General features: G+C 38.6%; 1 protein-coding gene across 3 annotated transcripts in view; it reads left to right on the top strand.

The window, feature by feature from the left end:
* Positions 1-25,376, top strand: part of cntfr (ciliary neurotrophic factor receptor) — a 223,666-nt gene that overhangs the window by 30,564 nt on the left and 167,726 nt on the right. For 2 of the 3 annotated variants that reach the window (XM_085169225.1, XM_085169226.1), the window contains exon 2: positions 3,936-3,976. The exons of the other annotated variant lie outside the window; for it this stretch is intronic. The gene's annotated coding sequence lies outside the window, so the exon portion shown is untranslated. The remainder of the gene's footprint in view (positions 1-3,935; positions 3,977-25,376) is intronic. 3 annotated transcript variants of the gene reach the window in all.

The following is a 25,376-nucleotide window of genomic DNA, read 5'->3' on the forward strand; positions in this document are numbered from 1 at the left end:
TCAACCTGTTGTCAGTAGGTTTACCTCCTACTATGTCCATAGCTTCTGTTGCTATATGCTCTTTTAGCCTTTATCTTCTTAATCTGAGTCCTCTGCTCGGTATTAATAGCTCTGGTTTTAACAGAAAGAGCAGGGAAACAGAGCAGACTGAGAGAACTGAGGGTTGTTGCCTGAATTCACATTGGATTTTGTGCAAATTGCAGCTCAGCGAATCTCCTTTCAGCCTATTGATTTATAATAGCATTCAACCAATGACAGCTAAATCTTTAAATTCTCTATGTTTACTTTAGGGTTTTTTTTCTTCGTCTGTCCTCATTTTATGGCAGTAAGATATTAATGTTAATATTTCAGATATATTTCAGTGTGGAATCAACTCCTCCTTTTATTCACCAGCTCTGTGATGGCATGTCTTGTATGTTATGTGTACTTGTCAAATAATGAAAGGAACATTTGGATCACACATGCAATCTTGATGAATGAAATACTACTGACATAAAAGGTGTAATACTTTGAGAACAAATAATAGTGACTGGGAATTAAAATCCCTAATATGTGATTTTATATGTGAAGATGATAGTTTACCTGACTACTATAGTTTAGTAGTCAGGGTTTTCACAGTTTTTTTTTTTTAATTTGTTTGAGCAGAACCTAATTCCTCCTAAACTTTGACCTTATTCATGAAAACTTTTTCACAAGTCATACTAAAGAAATCAGGTGATTTGATAAACACAAGCCCAGCATCTGGATAATAAATAGTCTGTACACAAGGCAAACAGTCATACTGCCAATTCACTCCTACTGAGAAAACTTCCTGTTATAATTAAAACCAGATTTTAAGCCATGATTTTGAGGTTTTACCATGATTTTGCTGCCCACTAAGGTGAAAATTCGCCCACACCTTGATGCTTTAGAGTCAGGATTATTAAAAAGTATTAGTAAGAAGGAATTCAGATATCTCTGGCTGCTGAACCAGGGTGATCTGCTGTTATGGGGGTGTTGAAAACACACATGCTGAGTTTGTAATTATCTCTTGAGAGTCTCTCAATTTGCATTCTCATCTATCTATTTTAATCCTTCTGCTACTGTTGTCTATTCAGTTCCTCCTTGTTTTCTCCCTCAGTCATCCTTTCTTTAATAATCACGCTTTGACTATCCACATAAATATTTTTAGTCTCTCCTGCTAATACTGTCAACTGCACCTGGAGACCTGGTGAATTGATTACTGCTGATTTTCTTTTTTAAAATATTTATCTATTTACTTATTGTTGAAGGCTGCACTTTTTGTTTTTAGTGTTATTAATGATGGTTTGTTCTTAGTGATACTGAAATTCTTTAAAGCAAAACTGCTGAATTGGAAAAGTTCAGCTGGTGTCAAAGTCTGGAAGAAGGATACAATTAGAGAAAAAGGTTTATGTGTTTGTGTAAAGAAACAAAAACTCCAGGAGAGACTGAAATAGGGAGAGAAGCAGGGGAGCAAACAAGAAGAGGTAGAGTGAGTGATGGGTGCAAAGTGTGTACTTGTCTTAAAGGGGATGTTTCACATGATAGCATGTTCTGCAGCATTGCCACCAGCAACCCACTGCCACATCCTCCTTGTCCCCATGACAAACCCACACACACACACACACACACACACACACACACACACACACGCACACCTGTTATCTCTGCCTTCCCACCACCCAACCAGGCAGGCAGACAACATTTCTGAAAATAAATAAATAACCTTCAAGAACAACAAGTTATACCGAATTCAGTTCAGTTCATCTATACCAGAAAAAATTAGGAGACCGGATATCTGACAACATTTTTTAATGAACTGTAAACTAAAGGATGAAGGTAGGAAGAATAACAGTTCTGATAGGATTTATTTATCCTGCACAATTCAAGCTTTTTCATATTGTAAAGTGGACAGATGAATCCTGGCCAACAATGTTTACTGAGCAGTTGATTAAAACAGGATTTACATAGTAAGGCCATAACTTTTATTTCCGTTTCAGCATTATTAAGAGATTTTTCATTTGTTTTTGTTTTAATGATATTGCAGTTCTTAATGACCAGGCATGTGTTTGTGCTGTGTAGTGCACTGATCATCACTTTTAGTAGTATATATTAGATGTGTTAGCTCACTTAAAAAAAATCTAATAATAAATCCTGGGATGAAGTTTTTTGTTTTTTCGAAACACTAAACCCTGCTGTACAGTAGAAATCTGCTATAAGACTTTGCAGTAATATACATCACTTAAATAAATTTGTTATTCAAATGTTGCTGCTCAACATTAGTTATACTACCTAGTTTAACCACTTTACTGTATTGGCTAAATTGTGTAGTAAGCAGTATTGCGGTAAACTTTGCAAAGATGGACGTTGCTGAACTGATGCAGTGGTATCTGCGGTCGGCGCTACTTTAGGTCCTGGGTAGCAGACATTATAATCAAGAGATATGGTACTGAAAGAATCCTCAAGAAATTTATGGGGGAATGTTGCAACAGTAAAGACTGTGGTACAATATATATCTTTCAAGGCTGAAAGATTTAAAACCATATTTGTGCAACATCAGCAAACGTTTAAGTGATTTTTATCAGATTTAACTGGATATGTTCTGTAGTTTTTATGTCCCCTTGACCATTAAAATGAAAGTTAATTGAAAGAGTGCTTCAAAATAACTGCCCAAATAAGTGTCCAGAAGAGTAACACGACTTCCTTCTTGAAGGAGTCATCAATTTGAATTCAAGCTGATAATGTTCTTTAGTAACAGTTGGCTAAATCCACCTTTATACTGATTGGAAAGCAGCCACGATATCACTCATCTAGCATCTGCTGTTAGCTAAATCCACAAAGAGCAGTAAAATACAGCAGCAACATAGGTCAGCTGGATTTGCTAGACCTCACAACAGACATTATTATCTAAAATTATTTCATTTCTGATTCATTTCACCTGCTTCCCACTACACCAGAACTTAGGGTTCTTTCACCTGCTATATCCCACTTTAACCCTTGGCTATATTATTCAAGTCACACAATAATTGTAATTTATTAACAGGAGCTCCGATTATCTTTTGTTTTTTCAACATTTCGCTTTTTCAAAACCACAAAATAGAAATTTTAGGGCTGAACCTCTTCACTCGTATCCATTATCTATGATTCGGCAGACTGTAATGGAGTTTGTTGTAGCTTTTATACTGGACACTAGACCACTTCATCAGAAGCATGACGTGGCTGCGGTAACAGCCGTTTTACAGCGCAGCAGATTTGGCTGATGTGCATGGCAAGTTAAATTACCATGAAGTGGAGCTAGAGTGTTTTTGTGTGTGTATCTGTGAGTGTGTCTAGCAGAATGTGAGAAGCGTGTAATAGGCTCACCTGTCTCTGCCTGCAGACTGATGGGCAGGTGGAGAAAATGAAAGCCAGATGGGAGGAAGAAGCGGTGGAGAAGGGTGGGTAGGGGGTAGATAAGACTGCAAAGACAGGATATGGTGTGGATACATTCATGTTTTATATTTTTACAAAATGGTAATGTGTCGCCTGTTTCAAACTGGGAGTGCAGTTTTAGAGTCTCTTTGGTGGGGTTTGCTAGTATTTTTAGCCGGATGTTCTACTTTTCAACAGTAATGTTTCAAATCTTTCTTTTAGATAGAGCTCACTTTTGATTGACATTGACTGTTTTTATGTATTCTTTTTTTTAGGAGGGGGGGACTAGACTGCAAAGATAGGGATGACCTGATGATATTCTCAACCTCACCACAGATAATCACTCTTTAGAGGTTGTGACCACTTTGTCATGTTCAAAAAGCTTAGGGAAAGACAGGCCTAAATCCCCTCATTTTTAAATGACTGCTCAATCTTTAAAGATCAGATTCTCATATCCTGATGTCAAATCCTTAACAGTGCATTTTTAGTGTATGCAGTGACTAACTCCGTGTTGTTTTTGACAGGGTGAAGAGGAGGAACGTGCTGACTTTTTGCCCTGTCAGAAGTAAGTTTAATTCTTGTGTGTGTGTGTGTGTGTGTGTGTGTGTGTGTGTGTGTGTGTGTGTGTGCATGCTTTCTGAAGATCAAAACTCAAATCTGACTTGTTTTCTTGCCTTTATTTACAGTTTAGCTTTATGATGCATTGTGCCAGTGTTGGGACTAACGCGTTATTAAGTAACGCGTTACAGTAACTACGTTATTATTGTGGTAACGAGCACGGTAACTAGTTATTATGCCAAAATCAGGAACGCGTTAGTCGTTACTGGGATTTAGATACGGTCGTTACTCGTTACTTCGTGTGGTGGCTATCGCGGAGCTTCCACAGATTCTGTAACATTAGCAAGTGGTGGAGGCAGCAGGTGGATGAGGGAAAGGGGACGCAGAAGGAAAAGAGACCCGAGGCGGCCGCCGGTCCAAGTGTGAACTGAACTTCAGGTAAGGAGTTATGACCTGCAGTCTATCTGGGTCAGATATAAACCAAGTTTAGGTGGAGTTTATTTTCGTTATTCTGACTTTTTCCGTACTGCGTACTAGCTAGCATGACGGAGTTTCTATACAGCTGGGTGGGTGCTATGAAGTTAATGATGTTGAACTTTATTTTGTTCATAAGTTATTAGAGTTGCCAACCGTCCCGTCTGGTATTCAGATAAAATATTACGCGTTTCTTATTGAGGTGAAAAGGAACAGTTTGTCCCGTAATTCAGCTACATTGAAAAAGGCACAAAGCTGGAGTTATTCTGTGTCTTTGCTGCACAGCTGCCTCTTCTTCTTTCATTCCCCTCCCTCTCCTGTTTCTACTTCAATCATGAAAACTGATCAATGATCAGCTGATCGGCTCTCTTGTTTGTTTATCGCCCACTTTGCGCCAGAAAGAGGAAACCAGCCGATGTCGCGCTAAACAACAGCAGCACGTTTAAGCTTGATCAGCTGTTGTTAGGATTTATTTAATATTAATTTCTAGTATCAGCTGATGTTTGCTGGAGCCACAGCTGCAAAAAAGCTGCTGGTCATAATAGTGAGAGGTTATCTAGTGAGAGGGAAACATGAAGATGAAACCAGGAGATGTCCTTACTGAATCATCAGAGCTGAACAGGTGATGGAGAAACAGGTTTACCTTATAGGTGACATGAATGAGTTGAAGGGAAGTTATGAACTGTTTCTGAGAGACAAATAACACCAGGATCCTTTTCTAAGTAGCTAACAGCTGGTAACTGTGCAGGGGCGGGTCTAGCAAAGTTTTGCCAGGGGGGCCAGGTAGGGCATTAACAGGGAGAGGGGGGCACAAGGAAATACTTTTCTTTCTTATTCTCATTTAAAATGTCTAGCTTTTAAAAAATAATTATCTGAATCTTACAACAAACGATTGATAGATTGGTGCATATATACCATCAAAACAGTGAACATCACTGTCACAACAGCGTTTGTTTTCATTCAAAGGCTTTATGATTTTTCCTATAATGGCGGGCCAGTCTCAAGTTAAAATGCCCGGGCCAATTTTCTGTCCCAGTCCAGCTCTGTATGCAGCTCATCTGCAGTCTGGTGTTACCTACATCTTCCTATTCAGAAGGCAGAATTTCCGAGTTCTGAGTACAATCAAAGCACCACGACTGCAGTTTTTGTGTTGGATGTAAAAGGCGCACATGACGCTGTGACGTAGGCTAGAATCATGGCAGCAGTCAATGATGGTCCAGGCGTGGGATTTCTCTCGTGGAAATATGCACATTATCTTTTCCTTTCTATTGGTAGGTGGCACAGTGCACTTGTGGCAAGTAAGCAAGCTAGAAGACTGGCAAAGTTATGGAAGCAACACATTAACAAGAGAATTCTGAGTTAGTAACTAGTAACTAGTTACTTTTACTAGTAACTAGTTACTTTGAAAGTAACGAGTAACTTGAAGTAACTGAGTTACTTTTGATAGAAGTAACTAGTAATGTAACTAAGTTACTATTTTAAAGTAACTTACCCAACACTGCATTGTGCTGATCGTGTTTTACAAAGTGCGTTTAATGTTCACCACAAACAGGCAAAGAAGCTTGTTCCCCTCTTTGTTTTCCTGTCTAACCATGTCAGTAGTGAGATTGCATCATCTCGTAAATGTGTCGTGGTGACACATGAAACTTACATCACACCACTTTGACGATGATGGTTTTGACAGTGAGCATTCAAGATGAAATCAGTCAATGTGAGTCCCATGTGGTAAAAATAATGTAAGTGTGAATATACACCTTCAGATACTTGATGAGATGATGAATATGAAATTTTTTGGCTCTCAAGAAAAAAAATATTTGAAAAAAAAAAAAGCAATAAGCGATCCCAGTAGCTCTACTCTTTGAAAAGCTCTGGCCTGCCAGTATGGTGGTCTCTCCTTCTCTGTCAGTAGCACGTCTTCAGCTGTATCTGGTTGCTGTGGTGACATGTGTGTGTCAGCGGTAGGATGTGTGATGTGCTTGTGTGTGCGTGCGCATGGAGCGGCGGGTGTCGAAAGGACTCTGTAGAGGCAGAGTTCCCCTGTCCAGAAATTCCAGCAACACATACATGTCAGTGATCAGATACAGAAGCTGTAGGTATGCAGACACTGCACACCTGCATGTATGTACACACATATATGCAAGAAATACACAGACAGCACGGACACACACGTCGACAGATATCCAGATTCCATTTAGGCCAATGCCATGCATTCATACTGACAGCTAAGGACTATAAGGTTACACAGGGAAATCCGTGCCTGGAGCAATGCTTTGAACACTAATAGTATTTGTGCACAGTTTTCTTCAGTCACAGAGACTTGGAACTAAAAATGTAATGTCATTGAATTAAAGTAAAGAAATGTGAGCATTCTTATTTTGTCAGAATTGTCTTAATGTCTCATAAGTGACAGATGATATTATATTGAAAATTAGCAAATGTAAATTGCTGCTCATTCAGTAGCTGCAGTGAAAATGTTGTTGAAGGGCCCTTATTTAAGGACGACTTGACTATAGCTGATGAGAGAGGATTGGAGATTTGCTTTCCCCAGCCACAGCTCTTTTGTGTAGGTCTTGGGATTTGAACCGAGGACACAAGCCCACACAAGCTTTACTCTTGATAAACAGGTGTAAGGCAATCCAGTTACTCAGTGACTCTCTTTTCGGCATAACTGTAATTGAGTTCAAGTTCAAGAATTAATTCTCCCTACTGGGACTTTTGGCTTGCAGCAAGCCATATCTCATGCAGGATAATCACAATAAACAAAGAGCAGTGAATATTCAGGAGCCTGAGACACAGGAGACCGGAAGGTGCATTACAGGTAAGGTTGATAATGGGAATGGAGATACAGTTGTAATTTTTTTTTTTCGATAACTCGAAAACTTTTGATAAAGTGGGATGACTCCGCTCTGAGCATGTAATCCATTTATTACATGTTACGAAGGTATTGTTATACAATATTTTACTTTGAGCATTTATTAGTTTTGGAGGCATGAAGGAAAGTGAATGAATTCATGTTACGATTTTTAGACAATGCTTCTCAGTTAGCTTGACTTAAAAAAAATAGGGGGGGGGGGGGGGCAGGTAATATATTTTTTATGTAAATATTTTGGACATGACAAGGATTTGCTTTGTTTGCTATGCTTTGTTACATCTTCACATCAGCTGTTTTCAATATTTAGTTGGAACACTTCACAAAAACCTCAAAATGTCACATTTTGGTTCCCTGTTTATTTTTCATTAGGTGAGTAACATGACAGTTGTCTTTTTCAGATGAAAAGGGATGGCCTAGTGAAAATATATTTACATGATGGAGGTTATAGCCTTTTTGAAGTTGAAATGTCATAGTCCCTCTTCCTGTCTTGATAACGCTCTCTGGTCTCTTACTTTTGTGTTCAGAAACAAATGTAACTTTTACATTTGCTTGTATTTTATAGCTTTATACACAGTTTTGTTTTGTTTGTTTTTTTTAACCCAGATGGTTTTTCAGTGTTGGTAAATCTTACCAGAGATGGTTTAAATACTGGCAAACACTGGCTCAGTGTAAAGGAAAATAAAGAAACACACACACACAAGTTTTTGGCCATTTTCCCACTGAATGCATCTAATTTGGTTACATTGCTAAGGGGGAGTTGTCATTCTGAAGAAATATATCTAGTCAAATAGCCCACCCTTCTTTTATATTATGATGGATATCAAATACTAACTGGAAGAAACACACAAGTCCACTGCATAGTTATTGATGCTGTATTCAAAAAAAGCCTTCATGATGTACTATACACATGAAACATTGTCCACAAAACCCCGTTCTTTCATCTTTCTCTCTCTGCAAATGATTCCATTGACATGTAGGTTGGCAAATTCCTCTACACGTACACAAGTGCATCTACCTCCTTCTGTTTAGTGCATCAGTGTGTAGGGGTGATCTGTAACGTGGGAGTGTGTTTTCATCACTGCGGGTCGTCTGGTCGTCAGAATCCCATTTACTCAGATACATGCATGTATGCGCACGCACATAGACAATCAGTCTTGCCATGTGTTTGTTGTACATAGTTGAAAAGCACACTTTTTTTAGATCATTTCAACATTGTAGATAAATCAATGTACCATGTACAGCTTCCAGATTTATTTTGCAAATGCATTTTAGCATAAAATTGACTTTAAAATTACTTTTAGGTTTTGCAGTTGTGAGGAGGGACTTTTGAAATTATTTTTATGTCCCCTTTTTTTGTATCTTTGTGTATATGTGCACATCTGTGTGTGCGTGTTACCTAAGAGCCTGCTCTGTCCTAATGGATTCAAAATGACCTGAGAGCTCTTTTTAGTTCTCTCATTATGTCAAGCATCAAGAAGTGTGTTTGTTCCTTTTTAGAATAGCTAATACACTTTCATTTAGCCCACAGCAGTGCTTAATAACGTTCATTAGTTACCACTGGGTACAGGGAGATGTCACTGAGTTTTTTCAGTGTTTTAACCCAGTTTTCAGGGGGAAAAAAAGCTAGAGGAGGGTATAGAGTACACTGCAAATCTTTGTAAGCAAATTTTAAAAAATGTATCTTTAATAAGTGTTAAAAAAATACATTTTTAATGGGAATTTAAATTACATTATATATTTATTGTTGTTGTTTTTTTTGTTTTTGTTTCATAGTGTCATTTTTATAGTGTAACTATAAATTACCCTTTACCCATTACCTTATGGCTTAACCTACTTACTCTTTATTTTTAATTCTTGCAATATCACTGGCTCTGACCTATCACTGTTGACATGGGAATGATACGGAATAAGAAATACCAATATAACAATAAGGAGTAATCCCAATTTAAATCATATTATAATGATTGTAACACATCTTTGTAAATTCCCTATAGGTGATGGACCAGTCTGACTGGAAAGTTTGCATAAACTCAGGGCACTGAGTCCCAACATGTATAAGGCATATAGAAATATTTTATACGAGTCCCACAATCATATATATTATCAATTGATCACTGAATGGGGACCTTACCACTATGTTCACCATGCATGCGTTTATTAACATATGTTTATTTAGTTTGTGCACATTCTACATTTGTTACACTACGTTTTTTAACAGTCAGTGCAAATTTTGCATCTTCCCAGTGCAGTTGACTGGCTGCTGATTAATGAGAAGTTATCAAAAGCCACTAAACAAAGTCTAGAAAATAGAGCACCAGAACGCGATGTGGGGATAAGAAAAAAACAATTTGGGTGAGCATAATCATGTCATGAGACATGATTGTTATCAATATTGTTCTGGTAAATTTTCTAGTTTACTATATCCCTTCATTAAAATATCGTACCATGCATTTAAATATTTTATCATGTATGCAGTATATATTATGTATGTATATTTGCGGTGTTCAACAGGATTAGTTGATGACATTAAGAATTCCATGTGGTGTGTAATATTGTAATAAGTCGCAAACCTCTAATTTTACTCAATAAAAAAATGTTCAATTCGCCAACATTATGAGTCAAAGATGTTATTGACCAAACACATGCAAACCCATATGGAAAAGAAATAGAAAAAACTTATAAAAGACTTGCATAAGATATGGCCTACTTCATATAGTAAATCATATAAGGCTTATATGATTTACTCATGAAAGTGGCCACTTTCATATATTGTTTTAGTAACTATTCAAAACATACAAGTTTCATTTATAGAATTTTTCAAGGGATCTTTTATCTGTTTTCACTCTTGTATGCTTTTCATACAAGTTTCATGCAAGACAGATACAAACTTTATAAGATTTATATATATCTTTTCCATATGGGAGGGTTTGCTTAGAATATGGAATAATACTAATATAATTATTTATTATATATAAAAGCAGTGGTTTTTCAGTGTACTCATTCAATTTAATGTGATTTGAACAAAATTATGTTGCGGATACAAATTTTGGTGACTGTCAAATTATACACAGGCATGTTGAATGTGACAGGTGAAACAAACATTTGCAGAGATGAATAATTAAAAAATGAAAAGAATTTGAATTAATGAGATTTTAAAAAAATTCAACGTCAATAATTGCTTTATAGGTGATGTTTTTTGTGCAAATTTTCATTGAAATGTACCACCTGTTGGATACATAAGACAAATATTTATGCCATAAACACAGTAAGATTATAACTTGCAGTAATTAAATGTTGCACATTGACAAGGCAAAAATATCAAGGTTTGTGCCACTTGCCATGTTTTTGACCTAAAATGCTGACAAGGGAGTGATAGGCCAAGGAATTGTATTAACCCAGCCGTGTCCTTACCATTGCTGACAAGAATTTTATTTCTTGCCGTGCTGCTGCGTTAGACAGCTCTGAAAGTGGAGTGGGCTAACACTAGTGAGAACAGTATGTCTGCTCTGTAGGATGTGATTGCTGACAAGTGAGTTTTCTCTGGTCTTAAATAATGCTGAGCAGGGATGGGTAAGGCAAGGAATAGAAACAAGTTAGCTATATTATTTCTACACGTTGACAAGGCACAGCTCTGAAATGCGCTAGTCTGCCTGCCCTTGCATCGCTGACACGACACTGGATGTTTGTTGACGAGCTGTTTGCTACTCCCCGCCCATGTCAGCATGGCTAAGGCCACATACACATCTGCCGCCTGAGAAACTTGAGCCCATCTTTCCAGCAGATATTGTTAGTGTCTGCTTGTGTATGCCCATTGACAGGGATTAGCAGCGATGTGTGAGCATAGCTCCTTGGGATGGTCTTGCTTGCTGTTGCAGGTCAATGCATGTGTGTTCTAATGTCCGTCAGTGTTAGTGTGTGATTGTGTGCATGAGTGTTTGCCAGTCAGTGGGGGGTTAGGCCTGGATTGCAATAACAATGGAGAGGAATTTAAATGAGAAAAAAGGGGGGTCAGGGAACGTTTGCAAGGAGGATGGAAAAAGCTTTGGCACTATTGGTATTCTGCCCCTTTGTCATTCTGCTTCTCCATCTCTCTATTACACATCTCTTGGTCTCTGTTCCTCACACTCCAGACTCCCAGATGTCTCATATAAGTCACTCTGTCAGCTCTTGATTTGATCCCAAACTTATTACTGTTTTTGCGATTTCACTAAACAAGTTTTGTGTTCTACCAGTGCTTCCACTGTGTTGACAGAATGGGCTGATTAACTAATGATCTGCTCACTTTTGATACTACTCAGTGACTTACAGTTTTTCTGTAGCACTGTTTGCCATCCATTGTGTTTCCTATTCAGCAACACAAAAAGGTAATGGATTTCAGAGTTACACGATGCATGCCAGAGAAGTTGTTAGTCCCAGCAGCTGGTTAAATCCCCAACCCCAGGTGTTGGGGATTTACGTTTGCCCTCAGTTGATGTAGCACTTTCCCCCTGCCATAACATGGCTGCATAAGTCTACAGGGACACAGTAAAGTAAGAAAAACGACAGCGATAACTTCCATGCAGACGAGACAGCAGTCTGATTCCTTTTCTGACATGCAGCTGTCACAAAAATAAAAGACAAGCAATAAAAACATGCATTGAAGAAGTAGGGCTTTTCACATGACAGCTAGAACGTCTTACTGGGAGACATCGAGAATCTGGAACTTGCTGTCTAAAAGTTGCTGAGGGCTGGCGTCAGTATAGCCACACAAAAATTAAAGACTGGCAAGACTTGTTTCTTACTTTATTATGAACTGGTTTAATGTGACCTCTCCACTTCAACACTGTGATTTCATATTCTGCTTATATATGATCAGCTTGGGTACAAAATCGAGTTTTTTCCAGGAAAAGCGAGTGGGAGTGACATGGACAATCGTGTAACATTTCAGGCCAACTCCAGATGGCTTTTGTACCGCAGTCCAGTTTAGTCAAGTTGCTAATACAATCTTGTACTACATATCCAAGCCTAATACACGTTCAGAATTTGTGCGACTCGGTGTGTCTGTCATATACACAGGCATACTTGCTTTCTATCCACATCTCTGTACACGCCCCCCCCCCCCCCACACACACACACACCACCCCCACCCCTTTGCTCTGTTGCGGCTCTAATTGCGATCAATTAGGAAACTTCAGAAGGCTGAAATAGGAGCTGTGACAAGGGGCATCCGCTGAGCTGGCAGCGAGAGAGAGAGAGAGAGAGACAGGGAGGGAAAGAGAAATGAGAAGAACGAGAATGAGTGGAGGAGGAGAGGGAAAACGGTGATATAGGAGTGGAAAGAGGCTGCGGAGGGGGGCAGGAGAGCGGAGTCCAAGTTGGTGTCGAGAGATGAGCTAATGGTAATGGCGTGATTGATGTGGCCACAGCAGCTGAAAGTCACATCGTTTTTCATGCCAGGTATTGATTCCTGACAACCTCTTGTTAGCTTTGGGGCGCAGCAGATTGGGCATGGCACAAACAGCGCCATGGTAGGGGTTTTATTCCCATCTGAAATGTATGCTGTTATACTGCTGAAAGGTGCTTTGAACAAAAGCATCTTACTCTAAATTCGGAGCATGTCAGCTGTAAAAAAGGACAGAGCTGCAATCAGTTTACTAAAATGCAAACTGATTTTAGTAAGGAGTTGTACTGCTGAGCATAAAATTCTGTTTTATATTTTGATTTTAATTCATGAGATTTTACATAAATAAAGGATGTGCAGGTCACGTTAGCATTACAAGTCTGTTGCTTCATATAACAGAAATATGAAATATCTACCATTACGTGCCTGGCTTTGAGAAAAGGTTTAGGCGTGTAAAGGAAATTCAAAATGTCAACACATTGGCAGTAAAACTTGCAAATGTACACTGAGCTGGAGGCATTTTGGTGACAGGCTTGTGTTCAGTCACTGCAAAAGCAATCTGAGAACCCATCAGCTATATGTAGATATCTATTTGTAGAAATTTCTGCCAAAGCGACTCATGGTTAACAGTGATATTGCATTTTTAGTCTGTATATTTATCTAAAAGAAATAAAAAGAGAAAAGGTTGCATAATTTTTCTGTGCATCTTGTAATTTGGTGCCTGCATCCATAACTTCCCCCCTTTCATTAGGCAAATAAATTGATAATTTGCTTGTCACTACACTTGTATTTTTGACAGCATTCGGATATGGAAAAAATGAAATGCCTCTTTGAAACTTAAGCTCTTCAGAACAGCAATTATTTTCAAGACCGTCAGGACAAAGGCAGCTGATCAAACAGAAACTGAAGTCTCAACCTTGCCTTTTTCTGATTTTCACTTTGTTTGCATATGCAATACAGACTGGGCCCGAAACATCATCTCCAAGACATTTTGGCTTGAACAGTCTTACAGAAAAACAAGGAACTTCCAGTATGAGTCAAGTACCCCCCCCCCCCCCCCCCAACCCACCCACCCCCAGGGCAAAGCTTATAAATAGCATTATTATCCGGAAATTTTCCTTCACAGAGGCTACAGCGTACTGGTTGCCTTTAGCTTTCTGAGGCAACAGCTGAAGAATGTTTCGACCACAGCGATTCTACACGATTCATGTTATTTCACGCAGAGCTTGACTTGCAGATAAAAACAAGCTTGTTGTGAATAAACTGAATGGTAATTTTTGGATAGTTTATATCACAAATATCATACTTTGTTTCTAGCCTTGGGCATGTTAAGTGTTTCCAATCTTGATTATTTTTTTTCTTTTGTAAAAACAGAAAAAGATGTTCTTGATACATATACTAGAAGCTGAGAGCCACTGGTGTCTTGTTTAGCTGGATTGCCTTGGGGCATGCAGAGCCTTTTATCTTGTCAACCTAATGTATGTGTGTGCATGTGTGTAGGACAGGAAGAGAGAGAGAGAACAAGAGAGAGAGAGAGCAAGTGAGGAGATAGGCGGATCAATACTAAGCCGTCAGGAGGTCTGCTACTCCCAGAGAGAGAGGGAACAGGACACCCAGCTGAGAGTGGAGAGGGTGAAAGTAATAGACTGAGAGAGACAAAGAGTGAAGAGGAGGAAGGGGTGAAGTAAGAGTGGAGAAGGAAAAGATGGGGGCGAGATGGATGGACAGTGGAAAAGCAACAGGGAAAAGGACACGGGGATGGAAATAGGAAAGGAGAATAGATGTGGCCGGTGATAAATGAACAGATAGAAGGGACAGGAAGAACATGGGGAGAAGAATAATGTAGCTGAAAACCAGAAGAATGTGATGGAAAAGGGGTGAGGAAAAGGGCAAGTGCAGGGTTACTGTGCAAGTTACTGTTGACCCTGAAGTGCAAAACACACCGACATTTCAGAAAACTAAACTAAACACTTTGACACAAACAGCAACTGAGTATTTGTCGTTGTGTTTTTGATTTGTTCTTGTTTTGGGGCTCTTTTATGTTAAACAGGTGTCCGTTTGTCCGTAAGTAACTAAGTAAGATTTAGTTACAAAAATGGCTCTTGTTTAAAAAAAAAAATCAATTAGGTTATTTGTGTATTTTTGAAACTCGATCTTTGAATAATATAAAAGTGCACCCCCCACCCCCCGACACACACACAAAAGATGTGATTTACAGAGATACAAGAAAAAAACAAATATTTATGTTGTGTAGAGGCTCAATAGTTGGGAGTTCGCCTTGTAATCTGAAGGTTGCCGGTTCGACCCCCGGGCTCGGACAGTCTCGGTCGTTGTGTCCTTGGGTAAGACACTTCACCTGCTGCCTACTGGTGTTGGTCAGAAGGGCCGATGGCACGATATGGCAGCCTTGCTTCTGTCAGTCTGCCCCAGGGCAGCTGTGGCTACAACTGTAGCTTACCTCCACCAGTGTGTGAATGTGTGTGTGAACGGGTGGATGACTGGGTGTGTAAAGTGCTTTGGGGTCCCTAGGGGGGACTAGTAAAAATGCTATACAAATACAGGCCATTTACCATTTACCATATACAAGGAAACAACAAGAGTATATTACTTGTATCTCTGTAAATCAACATCTGCTGGGATTTAAACCTTAAACTGTGACAGTGTGAGGTGTCATGCACGAGCTTCTCGTTATCCAAATTATAAAAAAAAAGACTTGGTATTTTTAACATGCGTTTGATGCATAATTAAAGTGAAAATAAACATCAAATAAGGAAGGAAGTGAAACTGTAATGCATAAGAGCTAAAAGGTTCGACTTGACACTCATAATGAATATTTAAACCCTGGTGACCGTAACTCTTTAAATGATTCATTGTTCTCCCACATATCTATTTTTAGATCCTTTGTCTTAAAAAAAAATCCTGTTTCAACTCTTCATGTTCTTCTCTTTCTTCTTCTGACACATTTTTTCAGCTGCTGGTTTCTTACTTTTTTTAAAAAAATGTCAACCATGACAGATAGCAATGACTTATTAGTCTGCCAGCTGCGAATAGAAAGAAAGACAGAAAGAAATGGAGAAAGATAAAAGACAGGAAAAATCATCTGCAAATTATCTGTGAATATCATCAGCTGTAATTATCTATCCGCAGTGTATTTCAGCTAGTGACGATTAAAATTCTTAATGGGCTCCGGGAATAGTATTATTTAATGTAGGGGAATAAGATTGGGAATAATACACCATTATTACAAAATGAATTCGGCATGAAGAATTTCAATTGACTTTTGTTATACTTATTCCAATAATGACCCAGGTTCCTTAATGAAAGAAATGACTGTGAGGCATAACACAGTTTTTTTAAATGAAGTAAAGGAACGTAATGAAACGTCTCCTCCTCACTATTGCTTTATCTGGTTTGTAACAAGCATGAAAGGAAAATGAGCATTTTATGCTTTAATATAGAATTTCAAAGGAGTCTGTATTGCTAATCAGGAGGTCAGGACAGTGGAGGAGATTACAATCGAAGATGCATTGTAAAATTGCCACATTATAGGTACAGGTCAGGATGTGTATTAAGTGATTGTGCATGGGTGGGCTTTGTTTAACTTATTGCATACTTGCAATGTAATATATGGGGAGACCCAAATAGTAAAAAAAACCCAAAACGTTGGAAATCTGTGCATTTTCATGAGTTTTGACGCTAAACTGCAAGAAGATTAAATGATTCCTTCATAAGCTAGGTTATCTAATATTAGACATATTCAATGATGAAGACCAACAGCCTCGTTTATAAGACAATATGCCTTTCTAACCTGCATCTCTCTTTCTATCTGAAGGTTAGGGCTCACAGGGGAGGAAAGGGATCAGGTTACACTAATGCATCATGGCTGCTGGAGGACACACACGCACACGCCTCGTCACACTCTGTCTCACCTTATCTCTCTTTCTCTTTCTCTCACGCACACACCCTTGTGTGCTGATACCCTTGTACAGGTTTAAAGCATGGCCGTGGCCTTGTGTTATTGCAAGCTGCAAGCACTCTGCCGTTTGTCTCAGGGTAAATCACTTGTCTCTAAAAATAAACTGAAGTCATATACGATCAAAAGAGGCCTGGTGGAGGTTAAACAGTGGCAGATCAGTTTATTTCAACATAAGCTCGTGTTAATGAGATTAAACTTACATTATGGGAAAACCTGAGATACAGCTTTGTACTTGTGATTTCACTCTGTGTTCAAGTGCTCATTCCTAATCTGGACAAATTGTTTTTGTTGGAAAGGAATTTTATGTCACACATCAGAGAAAAACTGGTCACTGCCATCCTGTAACTTTTTCAGTTCAATTCAATTGCATTTATACAGCCCCAAATCACAGCAACAGTCACCTCAATGTGCTTTATATTGTAAGGTGGACCCTACAATAACATAGAGAAAAATCCAACAATCATACGACCCCCTATGGGCAAGCACTTTGGCGACAGTGGGAAGGAAAACCCCCTTTTAACAGGAAGAAACCTCCAGCAGAACCAGGGAGGGGCAGTCATCTGCCGCGACCGGTTGGGGTGAGAGAAGGAAGGCAGGGTAAAGGATAACTGTCAACTTATATGGTGATGGTCATATGATTGTTGGGTTTTTCTCTGTATATGTTATTGTAGGGTCCACCTTACAATAGAAAGCACCTTGAGGCGACTGTTGTGATTTGGTGCTGTATAAATAAAATTGAATTGAACTGAATTGATGGGGTGTTGTCAGTCAACAAGGCTCCATATTAGCATTACCATGTATATGCACAGACACATACAGGGAATTTGGTTCTGGTAGATGGTGACTCTCAAGCACAGCAATGTAAATCACAACAATATGTAAACAGCACAATCCACACACACACACACACACACACACACACACACACACACACACACACACACACACACACACACACACGTGTGTATATATACATGTACACATATACAAAGCTGTGCAAACCAACCATAAATGACAGAAATGAAATGAAGCATAGAATGAATGTATAAATGAAGTATAGATGTTCAGCTAATATATCAACTCTAAAGTACACGTTTTACACATCTTAAATTTATCAAAATGATTTTTACCTCTGTATTCCCCAATACATTATGATAATATTACTGAAATTATTAGTTTCACAGTTATTTTTTAGAATTATTGACTTATAATTTTACAGACTCTAATATAACTCCCCAGAATTTATTGGAATGAAAAGACAAAACACGCTGACCCCATATGTTCTTTATCTGCAAGTGTGAGGCATTTACAGCCAACAAATTATTTATATTATATTTGTGACTTTAAATGTACAACTCTTGAGAAAAGCCAGCAGTTCATGTGGAGATCCAAAAAGTGCCTCTGGATTAGCAGAATGGGGTGGTGGTTTCTGTTTTTAAGAAGCAGGACCAGAGGGGTGAGCTCCAATTACATGGGGATAACACTGCTCAGCCTCCCTGAGAAGATCTATGCCAGGATACTTACAGGACAGTCCTGTTAGTCAAACCTTGGATTCAGAAGGAAAACATTGTGGTTTTTGTCAGGGTCTTGGAATGCTGGACCAGTGCTTTATCTTGTTGAGGATATTTGAGGATGCGTGGGAGTTTGCTCAACCAGTCTACATGTGTTTTGTGAACTTGGAGAAAACATTCTGTCATGGGAGACCCTGTGTGTGTGTGTGTGTGTGTGTGTGTGTGTGTGTGTGTGTGTGTGTGTGTGTGTGTGTGTGTGTGTGTGTGTGTGTGTGCGTGCGTGCGTGTGTGTGTGTGTGTGTGTGTGTGTGTGTGTTTGAGCAGAGACTTTGGGAAAAAAAGGGTATCTGGGCCGTTCAGGCCCTGTAAAACTGCCGTGAGAGACTGATCTATATTGCAGGTAATAAGTCAGAACTGCCGATCCCATATGGGGGTTAGTGTGTCTGACTAGAATGCCTCTTGCGTGGTGAGATGCTCCTCAACAAGGAACCTAGAGGACACCCTGGGACAGACTGGAGAGATTGTATTTCTTAGCTGGTTTGGGAACCCCTTGGTGTCTCCCCAGGTGAGCTGGAGGATTTGGCCATGGGAGGGAAGTCTTAAACTACTGCCCCCATGACCCAGCCGCAAAGAAGCAGCAGATGAATGGTGATTCATTCTTGGGTATTTGTTTTAGTGCTGCTGCTGGTTGATTTACCATAGTAATACTAAATTACGCTAAAGAGCTAAAGAACATATCACCACATTTGCAATACAGGATAATTTCAAACCAGGTTAATTTTGATATTTCAAATTAATGAAGTCAAATGTCATACTTTGAGGTCATACATTAGCCACGACATTGTGAGTAACAACTATTTGTGATACAGGGTGATGCCTACATTATTCGGTATGTATTTTTAAGTAGTGTAGTTTAGTCAAAGGAGCTTGCAAAGAAAAGCGTAGTTTACAGCGTAGTTTAGTGTAATTTCCACCTCACTTTTTGTACTATTGTTTGTGTTTTTTTTCCACTATTGCATTGCCATTTACCATAATAATACAAAACATATCATCTGTTTATAACATTGTGAAATTAAAAGTTTAGCTTTACTTTCAATCAGCAGTTAATTTGGATCAGAGGGGAAGAGTCAGTGTGTGTTAAATGCCACCCCAAATTCAGCTTGCTAATAGTGCATTTCTCCTATCAGTAACGTATTCATCATCGTCCAGTCCCCACTGTCGATCACTTTGTGCAACGGTTGCAGTTACCCACTGGGTCATGCAAATCGCCATGAGTGTGCGTTTGAAACTGCGTGTGCACCAGACTTAATCTCCTAATGTGGAGCCATCATTCATCCATTTAGCTGTACATTAGTTTGTTAGTCAATTACACGCCCTTGTTGAGTCAACAGCTTGGCATTTCCATCATGTTCGTTCATCTAAGCAAACAAACGAAGTACTCCCTTTGGACTTATGGAGATGTTACAAGAAGACTTTTCGGTATTCTTATTTTCATTTTTAGTATTAACACAATAATCAGTTTCACTATGAATTGGTCCGTCTCAGTGAAAGCACCTTGGTGTGAAGTCCATTTTATAGTTCAAACACACTGGCAAACACTTTCACATTCTCATTCAGCTGGTAAAAACCTATAAATGACTTTCCATGAAATTTCCACTGGAACACTGGTCACTTCTTAATAGTAAAGGTCAACAGTGAAAGTGCAGAAGGATTATGTTCTCTCTGAATGTCATTCTTTCCCTTATATACATGTGCACACACATGCACAGACACACACACGCGCATTCTCTCTCACACACTCACACACACTTTCGCTCTCTCTCCCAAGTCTAGTGATAGGGCCTTATTGTGTGAGCCAGAGGAAATGCAGACACAGCAGAGGACAAGCCATCCATTGATCTGAGTATAGACTCGTCTCGTTCTCAGCCTCTTTTCTCCCTTCTCTCGAGCTGCTACCCCACACTGTCTCTGCCTTTCCAACCCATTGCAACCCCTTGTTTTTCTCTGCTCTTTGTGTTATCTGCACTCCACTGTCCTACACATATATATTTTTTGTCACCCTATGATCGACCACCCTCTGTGTCTCTATATTATCACCTTCTATCTGTAGGCCATTTCGACTGCTTTTCTAGCTACTTGCCTTCTTGCACTAACCATGCTTTCTCCCACACTCTTGTCTTTATTTCTTTTTATTCCAAAAATAATCTCTCTCCAGCTATCCCCTTCTATATATATATATATATATATATATATATATATATATATATATATATATATCTTCCCACTAATCATTATTTCCTCATGTTTCATTATTTTTTGAAGGTAATATTCAGGTGAAGTCTGCAAGTTAAAAAAGAAAAATAAACAAAACAAAACAGAAAATAGTACACAGGAGGAGGAAATACAAAGTTAAATGCTTGACTGAGAAGGGAGTAAGGAAGTGGCAGAAATAGACAAAGAAAAACAGAAATGAGAAGAGGAATCTATTCTGTGAAGAAAGGAAACATAACATGCTATGGAGATAAAGGAAGAACAATTAAAATAACGAAAGAAGTAGAAGAAAGGACAGAAGAAAGAACACCTGATGAGAAGCGGTAGTTCAAATGTCTTGGAGCTATGCCAGTAAAACCAAGCACAGAGAGAAACTGATGTACTGAACGCATCCACCCCCTTGCACACACATACACAGCACAGCCTCGGTGATGGCTAAAGTAACCCTCAAGTGACTGGTGAGCCTCAGAACTAGCTGCTCTTGAACGTCCCTTATCTCCTTCACCTCCCCTCTTCTTTCCTTTCCTCGCTGCTTCAGCAAATTCCCTCTTCACCTCGCTCCTTCACCTTCTCCCTCCCCTCTTCTTTCTCCGCACTGACACTCCTGTCTCCCTCCCTCCCTTCGGTCCTCCATCCTCCTTTCTGCTTCCTCTGTGCCTTGCTCCCTTCCTGCTGCACAGGCTTTTATATGATCCATGTGGACCTCCCTAATGACATGTGGACCTCTGTGTGTGCGATCGTGTGTCTGTGAGTATGCGTGTGTTAAAGGTGCTGACATGTGCATGTGTGTGTCTCTGTGTATGTGTATTTGAAGTGCTGACATGTGTGTGTGTGATGGAGGTACTGATCGTAGTGTGGTTCTCCTACTGAAGTTTTGCCGACAGCTTTTTACTTTTGAAAAGGGCAGTGACGAGAGCTATTGGGTAGTGAGGGGAGGGGGTGGGGAGGTAGTGAGGGCTCGATGGCTGTGGAAGACAAAGGTAGAAAAAAAAGAAGGAAAGAAAAGATTGCAGGAGAAGTGAAGAAAGGCATGAAGGATCACAAATTGTTGAAAAGTAAACATGAGTAACTGCACTGCTGTCTCGTATTCTCCTTTTTGTTTTTTTAGTGTCACATCATTATGGCAAACAGCTCTTTGAAATGTGTTGCAGAAAGTTGAAATATTACAGGAAGAGACCGGCAGGAAGAATGGGATGGGGTGAGGAGGAGGAAAGGAAAGAAAAAGACAGAGGAAAATAGAGGGTGGAGGGTGCTTGGCATACATAAAGTGCTGGAAATATCATGTTTCCTCCTTTCAAGCCAGCAATGAGATGAGAGGACACCAAGAGAGATGGAGAAAGGAGAGGTGACAGGATTTTGTCACAGTGAAACGAGTTCTCTTGGAAGATGACAAGTTTTAAAGAGGACTGATTGGGGCTTTAAGCGGTTCTTAAGAACTCCCCTTCACTGAAAAAGACTGACCACCTGCACAGATGCTGGGAAGTGCTTCTCTAAAGTGATTCATGCAGCGTATTTTCAATCACACTTATGGGCAATGGTAGAATGCTGACATTTCCTATTTGAGGGAACCTTTGTGTGAGGTTTTTCACAATTACAGATTTAAAGATTGGTCCCTGAAACATTAATTACTGCCACATCACACTTAACAGAAGATATAAATGTGAAATAAGAAATTACTAGGCAGAAATGATCAATTTCAGTGAAGTTGCAAAAAAAAAAAAAAAAATCAATTAAAAGCCAAAACTAAAACCTTCTTCCAACTCTGATTCTAAACCCTGTGTTCTAAAGTAGATTCAGAGTTCACACTGAAATAATTTACATGTGTAGCAGATAAATTAAAAAACAAAATAAATTAAAAAAAAATCATAGAGTGGGACAAATGCACTTCTTTGACATGGTTTTTGTGCATACTTGTTTGACCGATTCAGTTTAGGTCAGCCGAGCATTTATAAATGTGGTTTTTACTGCTGAGTCTTAACATATGGTGAATTCCTTCCAACTCCCAGAAAAATAAGTGTAACATTTACAGCCCTGGGTTGACATTACATATAGTGTCAGTAAAGACCTACATGTTAACCGTAACCATGGTGACAGTAGTCCCACAAATTTAAGCTGAAATATATCAGTGGATTGTTGGATATAACTGTTGGATGCTGGAATTGAAATTTATTACATAAGCAGACTTAGAAGAGATTAAAAATAAATTATTTTTAAGGACAATTAAATAGGCATGCTTGTTAAATTAAATGAAAACATCCCTTTACCTTTGAATTCTATATTTTGCTATAAATATTATAACTCAGTATTTTTATATATGTGAAGTATGTGGGGATTAAAGTGTTTTTGTGTCTGTTTTTGTTGTTGTTGTTTTTTTCTATTTTAGTTTTTACCAAAGTCAATACAAGGCTCATTTAACCATAAACCATATCTTGAAGTATAAAAAAGTGGACCATAGAAATATCATGCACAGTATATCTTCAATGAATTGTTAAAATGCCCATACAAAGAATGATGAAGGTAGGAATATTTTCTGGATGATTAGTACTTTTTAAAAGTTGTATTTATTTATACTTAAAACAAAAGCAGACTTTGTTGGACAGATGAGCTGACCTCTAATGAAACTAAAGCTATACCTCTGTGAAAGAGACATCTAAAACACGAAGCTTTGGTTTGGCTCAGAGCTTTTCAGTCAGTTGAGGTAAGAAAAAAAATCCACGAAAGGCTGCATTGAAGTGGGAAGTGAATGTATAGGAGAGAGAAGAGGTATAGAGGGAAGCTTTTTCTTTGTCTTTTCAATCTTGCTTGAAATATCTTTCATAGACTTGTTCATTTATATCTTGAACCTGTTTCCATTATAGCTACCAGTTGGTATCTAAAGTAAAAAAAAGTAAGAAAATTAGAAACGTGACTGGACTGTAGTCAAGCGCTATAGGCATAGTAGCACAGTATACCTGTGCTTTGCATTTTTCCAAATCCAGATGTTTTTCTCTTAAGCTTAAATGTGTTTTTGAATTGTGTTTTTCTTTTTTTTCCACAATGCCTCATTTGCAGGGATACATAGCAGTCCTTCAGTGGCCTGATGAAACAAGCTCTATGTGTTTAAACTACTGTAGCATGTCTTTGAAGTGATACAGACATGTTTGAAAGATGAAAGGAAGAAAAGAGAACATATTGTAGACCAGTTGTCTACTGTTATAAACTTTTAGACAGCAACACACACCGCAGTTTAAGAGTTTGCCCACACAGTCAAAAGCACTCACAGAGACTGATCATGAAATGCATGCTTCACACTTGTGATTTGTGAAGCTACCACTCTGCTCTTTTACCCTGTGAGGGCAGTACAGATAAGTGTTCTGCAAGTGTTTAACTGTTTATGTAAGGCATTTCATAATAACCTTTACGAAGGTAATTTCTCAAATGTTCAGACAGCCTTTGTATTAAATTCTAAACCTGTCAAATAATGTGAAAATCTGCTTGAATTACGTCTTGTACAAGAACATATTTTGAGTTATTTTCAGTTGTTCAAACTGTTATTTTGAGAAATACAGAATAGCTGTATGTATGTCTAAAACAGATCTAACAGTTACACTGTGGCTTTCTTTTTTCCAATGTTGTTCATAAATGATTGTGGGGTCCCAAAGGTTGATGTAGGAAATCTTTGACAGTTTGCTAGTTAAGAGTGATTGATGCCTGTCTCCCTATCAGTGTTAAGCAGGGATGAGGGAGAACTGGTGATGCAAATCACATTGGATGCTGCCTGCTGGCATCTGACTTCAGGAATGGTAATTAAAAACACATTATGACAAAGACAACATCTGGTGGTGCATTTGAAGTGTCAACCCAACAGTAGTGCAGCGCTACATTACCCTGGCAGAACATGCACAAAAGATTAAAGCTATCCTGCAAAACTGCAGACTCCATTTCAAACCATGAAAAATGACAAGCAAACAGTGTTAAAATTAAAATCATATTTTCTCCTGCTTGATGGTGCTTTGTGGAAAGTAAAAGTAAAAAACAATCACAAAGTAATTAGTTTCATTGCCATGGTGCTTTCCAACTCACTGAAAATTAGCTTTGAATTTTGTGCAATATTTGTTCCTTTTTCATTTATGTTGATTTACGCTACCATTAATTTGAACCAAATGGAATATTATCAGTGCGTAAATGAATGGAAAGCCTGCTATATCTCAGTGAACTTAATAATTAAGCAACTGGCAAATATAATTTTCTTCTAAGTGACGCTAAGTAATCACAGTGTCAAGTCTGGTGGGACATGACTGTACCATCCAAGATAAGAATATAAGGGATGTTTCTCCATTACATTTGCTTAATTCTTTATATATTGTGAAGACCTCAACCCTCTTTGCTTTCATAGTGGATCAAAACAAAGACATTTCTTGCAAATGTTCATCGCTTCGTTGTGGCAGATGTGCTATATGAAATAAAAAAGAAAAAAAAAAACATAGTAGCACAATTTTAAAGGGAGGCAGTTGTACAGTGTTCTTGTTTTGAGCTTCTTGGTTAACCTTTATTTGTGGAGTTTGTAGTAAAATTAGTTTTGTGATGGACTAGTTTGGTAGTTTCTATAGGGTCATACTTTTTCCAATCTGAGATCGGAAAAAATAAGCAGTGATAGTTGTTTGCATGCATGTGTTGGTCAGGTATGTAAAGCATTTCACTCATCTTTCATGTTGTATCACATACTTGGTGGTGATAAGGCCAAACTCAAATCAAGTTTGTCAAAGGTCCTCAAGGTGAGACAAAATTACAAATATCTCAAAGGTGAATGTCAAATATGAATCAATGTAATAGTTCCCAAAAATAAAACTTAAAACCACACACACAAACAAAAAAAAGAGAGAAAAACACAACATTTTGAAGTGTATAGTAAGAGCATTACATCATTCTAGTTTAAGATGGCAT

The sequence above is a fragment of the Neolamprologus multifasciatus genome, chromosome 7 (genome assembly GCF_963576455.1).
Source record: "Neolamprologus multifasciatus chromosome 7, fNeoMul1.2, whole genome shotgun sequence".
Lineage (NCBI taxonomy): Eukaryota > Metazoa > Chordata > Actinopteri > Cichliformes > Cichlidae > Neolamprologus > Neolamprologus multifasciatus.